Genomic DNA, 9,160 nt, shown 5'->3' with positions numbered 1-9,160 from the left:
CCGGCTTCTTGACCTTGGGGGCCCGGGTGAAATTTCTTCCTCATTGAGTCTCATTGCGCCTTGAAATTTCCTTCATAGCACTTATCACAATTTTAAAATCATACATTTATGCACATAAATATATTTAATACTGTCTTTCCCAAAAAACTAAGTGCTAAGAGCGAAGAATGAGTCTCTTGATAACTTCTGTATCTGGAACCTGGCATAACACTTAAGAGGTAGTTGACACTCGATAAATATTTATTGATCGAATAAATCAAACGAAGGTATGATGGTGTCCCAAGCAGAAATATCAAAGCCTTCAAGGTCTAAATCAAGGGCTCTCCAATCAGGGTCTCCAGATCAGTCTATCCTGGTGCTATCATCCCAGCACTTGTAAGCAATAGCTTTGTCTGTAAATGGGAACAGTTTCTACTAAACAGGCTTATTGAGAGCATTAAATTGCAGCATATATGAAAAAGCATTATACCCTGTAAATAACTGGTTCTCTGTAAACACTAGTATTCTTCCTTACTTTCTATTGCTCTCCAGAAACTACTGCTATGCTATTTAAGAGGCAGCATAATAAACAGACAATTTAGAAAAGTATTATCTATATGGAGACTCTTAGAAGCCAGAGGTAGAATTAAAGGCCTTCCCTTGACCAAAATGGAATACACAGGGTCTTTTAGAACTATCCCACCTAATTTCTGCATTTGGAACAAACAACAAACTTCTTTTGTACTGTCTTTTCAACTGGATCTTAGCTTAAAAGTAATCTAGGAGATCTAAACCACACGTAAACCCTGGTAAGTAGATAATGGTCCCCAGCAACTGTCAGTATTTCTGGAAAAGGAGAAGATCAAACACAAAAAGGATTTTCCCCACTAAAGCTCCTATATATGAGTTCTTCTTATATTGCATCCTGTCGGGTAGTTACAAGAGATAGGCTAGGAGCCTACATCTGCTTCTGAAAGATAAACTCAAGATAGTGTGATTGAGTGTGGATTTTCCCCCCTTATTGCTCTTGTCAGACTCCAGCTTCTGAATTTATGGGGGGGAAATACTGATATCTAATGGCTTTAGGAAATGTTGGCTGGAAACATGACCTCCTCTTGGTACAGATCTCGCCATCAGTTAACTACTAATTTAAGATTCAGCAAAGGGAAATAAATTCAGATCTCATTGACAAAAATTGCCTTTGGGGTCTTTCATCTTTGTTGTTAATGCTAATGGCTAATAAGGGGTGCAGAATCCTTAACCCAACTCTGTCATTTTTATGGCAAAGGGCAAATGGAACACCCTGGAGTTTTAAAGCCTAGACACTTCAGTGATTGTTTGCTCGTTTCTGTTTCCACTGGACAGTTCACTTTGTTACTGCCTGTCCACGGACACTGCTTCTCATCGGGTCTTTGGTGTCCAACATCTTTCTCTCCCAAGGAAAGATGACTGCCCTACTCATCCCAATTCATTTTATTCAATGAGATGACACATAAAGGACGCAGCCAGCATCTGGCATCTCCACTTTTATAATGAGTAACTGAGAGTGATATATCAAAATAAAGACCTTGGGTTTCTATTCCAATCCCACAGAGTGAAGAGACTTCCAAGGTTACACAGGCTGCTCATGGCAGAGAGGAGGATGGACAAAATGTCATAGACTATCCATCACCATGGTTAGTCTGAGCCCTTACCCATCAGAAAGCTCAAAATCACTAACTGTTCTTGCGATGGTAACAAAAATACTAAGATTCTAACACTAAAGGGTATGTGAGAGAAACACTAAGAGACATTCACCGTTTTGTTGATTCCACAAATTTTTGAGCACATGTTGCATGTTAGATACTTTTATAAATGCTTAGGATGCATTAGTGTGCAGAACAATACCCTCTTCCTGTGTGCAGCTTGCACATAATGGGTGTGTGTGTGTATGTGTGTGTGTGTGTTAGAGAGAGAGACAGAATGAGAGAGAGAGAGTGGGTGTGGAGAGAAGAAACCAACAAAAAATAAACAGAATATGTAACTTAAATAATCTTTTAGAAGGTGTTACAAACTATGGAATCTAGAACAGGAGGGTGAGAATCTCGCGCCCAAAGGACATTACAGTGTTAATGATGATGATCAGGGTAGGCTGCAGTGACATTACCACCCAAAGGTAAAGGAGTTACTTGAGTGGATGTTTAGGGGATATGCTCTCCAAGAGAAGAAATAGCCAGGACAAATGTTCATGTAATAAAAATAGCCTCTAAAAATGCAGCTGAGCTTTCTTGGGGGCTCCTGGGTGGCTCAGTCGGTTAAACATCTGCCTTCAGCTCTGGTCATGATCCTGGGGTCCTGGGATCGAGTCTCGCATCAGGCTCTTTGCTCAGTGGGAGTCTGCTTCTCTTCTCCCTCTGCCCTTCCCCCTTCTCGTGCTCTCCCTCTCGCTCTCTCTCTCAAATAAAAGGATAAAATCTTTTTAAAAAAATAAAAATAAACAAAAAATAGAAAATAAAAATGCAGCAGACCTTTCTTAAGATCCCTCTGTCCTGGGGCGCCTGGGTGGCTCAGTCGTTAAGCGTCTGCCTTCGGCTCAGGTCATGATCCCAGGGTCTTGGGATCGAGCCCCGCATCGGGCTCCCTGCTCAGCGGGGAGTCTGCTTCTCCCTCTCCCTCTCCCCCTGCTTGTGTTACCTCTCTCGCTGTGTCTCTCTCTGTCAAATAAATAAATAAAAATTAAAAAAAAAAAAGATCCCTCTGTCCTTCCTGCCTCTATTCTCCTCGATATAATGCCAAGGGACCGGGCATTCATGTTTTCAGAGATGTAGAGGAAAGACACGGGAAACATTTACTCCTTCTAATAGGATTTTACCCTTATTAGCAATTGCTTGTGGCTTCACAGAATGTGACTGGCAGCCCTTTATTATCTTCTATTGAGATATTATTAACATATATGTAAGTTTAAAATGCACAATTTGATGACTAGATCCACATATATGTCACAAAACAATTGCCACCATCAGGTTAACACCTCTATCTCTGCACATGATTAAGATTTTGTGTGTGCTGATAAGGTTTAAGATCGACTCTCTTAACAACTTTCAAGTCTACTGTAAATCTTAATATTTACCAATCTTACAGGTAAAAACTGACATTGCATTGTTGACATGATATGCACTTCTTTAATTATGAATGAGAGGTATTTATTTATTCACTAGTGATACTTATTTTTGTAAATTGCTCATTCCTGCCCCTTTTTTATTTTTCCATTGGATTATTTTTTCAATTAATTTGTATGGGTTCTGAATACCACAAAAATTAGTCCTTCATCACATGTTGCAAGTTTTTCTTTTATTTATTTAAGAGAGAGAGAGAGAGCTTGTGAGCACGAGTAGGGGGAGGGGCAGAGGGAGGAGGAGAGAGAATCTTAAGCAGGCTCCACACCCATCTCGGAGCCTGACACTGGGCTGTTATCTCACAACCCTAAGACCACGACCTGAGCTGAAACCAAAAGTCGGACGCTTAATGGACTAAGCCACCCAGGCACCCCTTCTTTATATTTATATTCTTTCATATATATCTATATATACCTATATACATCTCCATCCTAATATATTCCTATATGTATACATAATTGCCTTTATATTTTCTTTACATCGTATGTCTTGATTTTGTATATGATATTTAAAAACATTGCTATGCACTATGCAAGAATTTTAAATTATGTGGTTAAATTTAACAATTTTGGTTTAGAGGATTTCTATCAAGCTTTGAAAGAACCTTCCACACAAGATCATTAAAAAAAAAAAAGTTTCCCAAATTGTTGTCTAGAATACTTATGGTATGTTTTTCAGGATTTATGTTTTCAATCAATTTTGTATAACAAGCAAAGTGATGCTGTATTCTTTCCCTTCAATATTACGTCGCCTGAACCAGTATTATCTATGAAATATTTCAAAAATGACACCCTTAGCATCTTCTAAGTTCATACTTCGTTATGTGTATTTAGTGTAAAATTAAGTGGTTTTGAGGATATTCACAGCGTTGTACAATCATCACCCCTGATTCCAGAACCCCTACGTATGTTGAGGCTAATTCTGAACTTGCAGTCCCCGAAGTAAGTGTACCTGTGTCTATTGGTGTGTTAGAGTCCGAATCTTTTAACTACTAGCCCTTTACAATGCATTTTAACAGGTAAATCAATAAATTTACTCTTACGTTTTTCCTTTCTAGAAGGCCAGGAAGAATTAATTGTTCTGCAAAACATGAATCATCTCTGGGATATTAGTAACCCTAATATGTTTACTTTGTTGAAAACAGAGTTTGAAGGTGCTCCATCCACCAGAGGGGCTCTGCGCCTATCAACCCTTACTGATTTGGATTCTGCTAATTTATTATCCTTAATAATGTTATGTCTCCTGCTTGTTTCCCGCATGAAAAGTAGGCCCTCTCCTTACAGAATTACTTTAAGTGTTTGGACATTTGCTTTCCTGTCCCCATAGAATTACCTGAAGTATTTGGATGTTTGCCTTCCTGTCCCCTTATGGAACAAGCCAGTCACACATATTTTCTCTGTGCCTTGAAGGCGGACCTTCCTTACAAATCTCCTATTTTCCACCCATAGTTTATCCAGACACCCCCACATATCCAAACGTGGGCAGTGTTCCAGCATTTGCCAGGCAAAGGGGCATCTCCCTCTGTCCTTCCACCTTCCCTGTCTATGGGCATCTACCCCAAGCAAAACCTGAGCCCCAGGATGAGGACATCTGCGTCATTTACATAGTTGGCCTCCAAGGGTCTGCATCTGTCTGCATGCGGCGTGGCCTCGCCCCCCTGCAGGTTGGGACTGCCGAGTCTCCCTGTCACGTTCCTAGACAACAAGCAAAGCTCTGTTCCACTTGTTTGCCAGCCCCCGCCCCACGACAGCCCTGCACAGGTGGGTGCTGGCTCCCCACTGATAAAGTAGTAATGAGCACCTAATTATGGATAATTGCATAATGAAGGGCGCTCCTGCCTCAGCCAGTTCACAGTTGCAGCTGGTACCTGAAGGACTCCTGCTTGTGGCAACAGGTTCCTTTCTTCTTGAATCATTTGAGGGGGAAAGGCAGCATGCCAGCACGGATTAAATTATCAGCAACAAGTCGGTGCCTGATTCCCCGTGTCTCCGGGGCAGGATGGGGAACTTGACTAGTCATTCTCCTAATTATCCAAGGAGATTAGTTTGTGTACCAGGGCTCTGGACTAATAATAATGGCTTCCATTTGGAGAGGGGCTTGAATATCCGGGCTCCGCAACCACACCCTCCCGAGTTTCTAGTAACCAGCTGCCCATGCGTCCTCTGCTAACCGTAGCACCAGTGAGCGGCCAACGGCAGCACCGTGTTACCCAACCGTGCCTACTCGTGCAAGTCATCTTGGACATTTATTAAACGTGTACGCTCCTCAACCCCGCTCTTCCCAGCGCTGCCCCTCACCATGACCTGGGTAAGTCACAAATTCTATTTGTCTTAGTTTTCCGAGCTGTCAGATGACATGAAATCTCCAAGATCCGAGAACGTGTTTTTTCTTTTTAAGATTTTATTTGATTATTTATTTGAGAGAGAGTGAGCGAGAGAGAGAACACAAGCAGGGGGAGCTGCAGAGGGAGAGGGAGAAGCAGACCCGACGCGGGGCTCGATCCCAGGACCCTGGGATCATGACCTGAGCCGAAGGCAGATGCTTCACCGACTGAGCCACCCAGGCGCCCCCAAGAGCATGATTATATGACACCTGGCCCCACCAGGTAGGAAGTGTCACTGGACTATCCAACCTAAACCAATCACCCATTCACGCACTACGTGTGGTGGATTGCACTTTCCAGAGGAGGCCTGCACGATCTCTCATTCCATGTGATTTTTTTTTTTTTTTTACAGTGTGCCTGGACATTCCTGCCATTAAGTGGTGGTGTCTGTGTCCCCTCCCCTTGGATCTGGGTGGCCTCGTGGTTAGGACATAAAATGTGATACAACTTCTTCCTGGTTCCCTTGGGATGCTGACACTTGGAACCCACCTACCGTGCTGTGAGGAAGCCCAGGCAGCCTGTGGACATGAAGAGACACCCATCCCACAGTCCTGGTTGAGCACCAATTTGCCAGCTGTGGGGGTGGCCATCTTGAAAGCCGATCCTCTGGCTCCCAGTCCCGTGCTCCAGCTGATGCTACATGGAACACAGACCTGTTGTCTACGTAGCCATTCCCAAATTGCAGTTCTGTGAGCAAAATAAATGATTGCTGTTTTAAGTGTGAACGTTTGGGATGGTTTGTTAGTCAGCAATAGATAACTGATTGCCCACGAGACAAGTGAGTGTGAGGTATGTATTTGAACAATGAAAATAAGGTAGGTGGCTGTTATCAGGCCAAATTATGGAGAACTTTAATGAGGGGGTTGGGTTGGATCTAATTGGCGATGTTAATTATAAGAGGTGTGCTGGGTGAAGGAGGTTAGAAACGACATTAGACGCAAGCGTGAGGGTCAGGAGCCCACAGTGTTTACTCCCGTGTGAGCCGATGAAGTCCAGACTGAGGGCAGTGATGGTGGACGAAGGAAGGTAAGACAGTCCAGGTGTTATTAAAATAATCAACAGGGCACATTGTCTGACTATAGGAAGGAGCTATGCAGTTGAGATTCATGCTGCCGAACATTTGAGCTCAGCTCAGTGTAAGGATCCTGGAACTCTTGGGGCCCCTGGGTGGCTCAGTCAGTTGAGCGTCCAACTCTTGATTTTTGGCTCAGGTCATGATCTCAGGGTCCTGGGATGGAGCCCTGTGTGGGGCTCCACGCCCAGCACAGAGTCTGCTTGAGATTCTCTCCCTCCCTCCCCTTCTGCCCCTCCCCCTGCTCACACTCTGTCTAAACAAATAAATAAATAAATAATCTTAAAAAAAAAAAAAAGAATCCTGGAACTCTTGACAGAAATGGGAACATTGGAAAACTGGCATGGGAAAAACTTTTAGGTTGAGGCATGTTCCAGTCAGCTTGAATGTACTAAGCATTTCTCTCATGAATGACATCTGAGACATAGCAAACATGGGCCATCTGGAGACGTTCAAAGGGGAGCATGCTGGTTGCGGTCAGGGCATGGTCTGTGGCACACAGGATGGCCGTCTCCCACAAGGCCTTGTTGGGGCCATTTTCTCGTGACTTTGCCATGTGCAAGTTTTGGATTCCAGACTCACAGGGTCAGAAACTTGTTCTTTCAGCATCCTGGGACTGGGGAGCAAAGGCATTAACCAAGTTCGAAAGATTAACTGATAGAATTCATATTCTAACTTAGTAATTTACAGGGAGAGATGTCACCTGCCTGGAATATACCTTTTGGCATGACCAACACCTTCCTTCCTTATATATATACATATACATATACATATATATACCAATACATAATCACAAATCTTATTGGGAATGAAATCAAAAGAAGAAGAAGGGGCACTTGGGTGGCACTGTTAGTTGGGCAACCGACTCTTGGTTTTGGCTCAGGTCATGATCTCATGGGTTCTGAGATCAAACCCTGCGTCGGGCTCCGTGCTCAGTGCAGAGTCTGCTTAAGATTCTCTCTCCTTCTCCCTCTGCTCCTCCCCCATGCTCTCTCTCTCCAAAATAAATCTTAAACAGAAAAAAAAAGAAAAGAAGCAGCAGCTTAAGTTACTCTTTCATGACCGAGTTAAGAATGCCGGATGCAGGATCCCTCTGTGATAAGATGGGTTTCCAATGGGCATGAAAACCACATCCAGTCGACCAGTCCCTCCCTCTCTCCGAGACGGTGCCAAGATCTTTAGGGACTGTCCTTTCTCTGTACTTCATTGGGGCACCACTATACATCCCTTTCAGAGTGACACAGTTTTGCTTTAGACAATGCCCAGGGTCACTCTCCTTCTCTTCCCGAGGGTCTTGCTGACCAGACCCATCATTTGTCAATTTCACAACACTAACTGAAGCCAATCTGATGTTCACGTTTTTGTCGGGAGTAATGCCTGATGGGAGTTCTGACCACATCCCACGAGAACCATCTTCAAAATATGTGGACTAGAGAACAAAACTGAGATTTCTTTTTTAAAAAGATTTATTTATTTATTTTAGAGAGAGAGAGTGAGGGGGGAGGGACAAAGGGAGAGGGAGAGAGAGAGAGTCTCAACCCGACTCCAAGCTGAGTGAGGAGCCTGATGCAGGGCTGGATCTCATGACCCTGAGGTCATGACCTGAGCCAAAACCAAGAGTCGGACACCTCACCGACTGAGCTGCCCAGGCGCCCAGAAAACTGAGATTTCTGTGAGAGACTGATTTCTAAAGCAAGGAATGAAGGGCTAGCTGGGGGGTGGAAAGAGCTGCTCCAAGGGAGACCTGTGTATGGGTGATTTGAAGACTTGAGGTTTGGGGCACATGTGAAGTGTGTGATCATCAAGGGCCAGGTAACAAGAACCAGGGGAATGTAGACAGACAGCAAAAGATGCAGGAGGAGAGAGAGCGGTTCCTGAAGAAAGAAGCCAGGAGAAGTATACGTGATTGGCACAGACACAGGTAGGTCTGATGATACAGTTCCTTTGCAGATTGAAGCTTGTTTGTTCCCTTTTTAAGTTTTCTCATTCTTAGGCAATGTCCCTGAAATTTGGAGATGTCAGGCGAATGTATGCCAGTCTCAACAATCAGGTCTGTGCTTTTGCATGTGATTCCCTATACAAAGATGTTTTTTTAAGCAGCAGATAAATGTGTCCATTATAATTAGAGATGCATTTAAAGGCTACCCTGGGGAGTAGGAGTTAAGCAATTCACTATAATTTAGGTGTGTTGCATTTATCACCACTTCATCTAATCTTGGTGTTTAGCTCTAGAGTTGATCGGAATGCTGCTTCTTTCTGATGTATTGGAATCTGTATTTTGAAGTCTCCTGGTATCCCATAAAAATTCAAAACAGACTTGTTCATAAAGCTCCTCCTCAACTTCTAGAAGGATATCTCAGCCTCAACCCTACATCACGTGTTCACTCGGAGAGGGATGTGAAAACTGTAGGAAAGATAGAATTGCCATTCCTTTACAGATTAGAGCCCCATCGGGCATCATTATAAGACACCACATCTTTTCCCCTAATCAGAAGCTTTTCTGATAATTTTTGATGCCAAGAGGAAGGAAGCAAACTCTGTGCTCTTCACATAGGACTTGAGCCAGTAATT

The 9,160-nt window shown here is 43.4% G+C and overlaps 1 long non-coding RNA gene across 1 annotated transcript; it reads left to right on the top strand.

The window, feature by feature from the left end:
* Nucleotides 1–5,223: 5,223 nt before the first annotated feature.
* LOC144381002 (uncharacterized) lies at nucleotides 5,224–6,206 on the top strand. Its single transcript, XR_013445394.1, has 3 exons — nucleotides 5,224–5,441; nucleotides 5,532–5,739; nucleotides 5,870–6,206. It is a non-coding gene; the product is annotated as an uncharacterized LOC144381002 (long non-coding RNA).
* The last annotated feature ends 2,954 nt before the right edge of the window (nucleotides 6,207–9,160 follow it).

The sequence above is a fragment of the Halichoerus grypus genome, chromosome 2, assembly GCF_964656455.1.
Source record: "Halichoerus grypus chromosome 2, mHalGry1.hap1.1, whole genome shotgun sequence".
In the NCBI taxonomy this organism is placed as follows: Eukaryota; Metazoa; Chordata; class Mammalia; order Carnivora; family Phocidae; genus Halichoerus; species Halichoerus grypus.
This window is presented reverse-complemented; position numbering and strand designations above follow the sequence as displayed.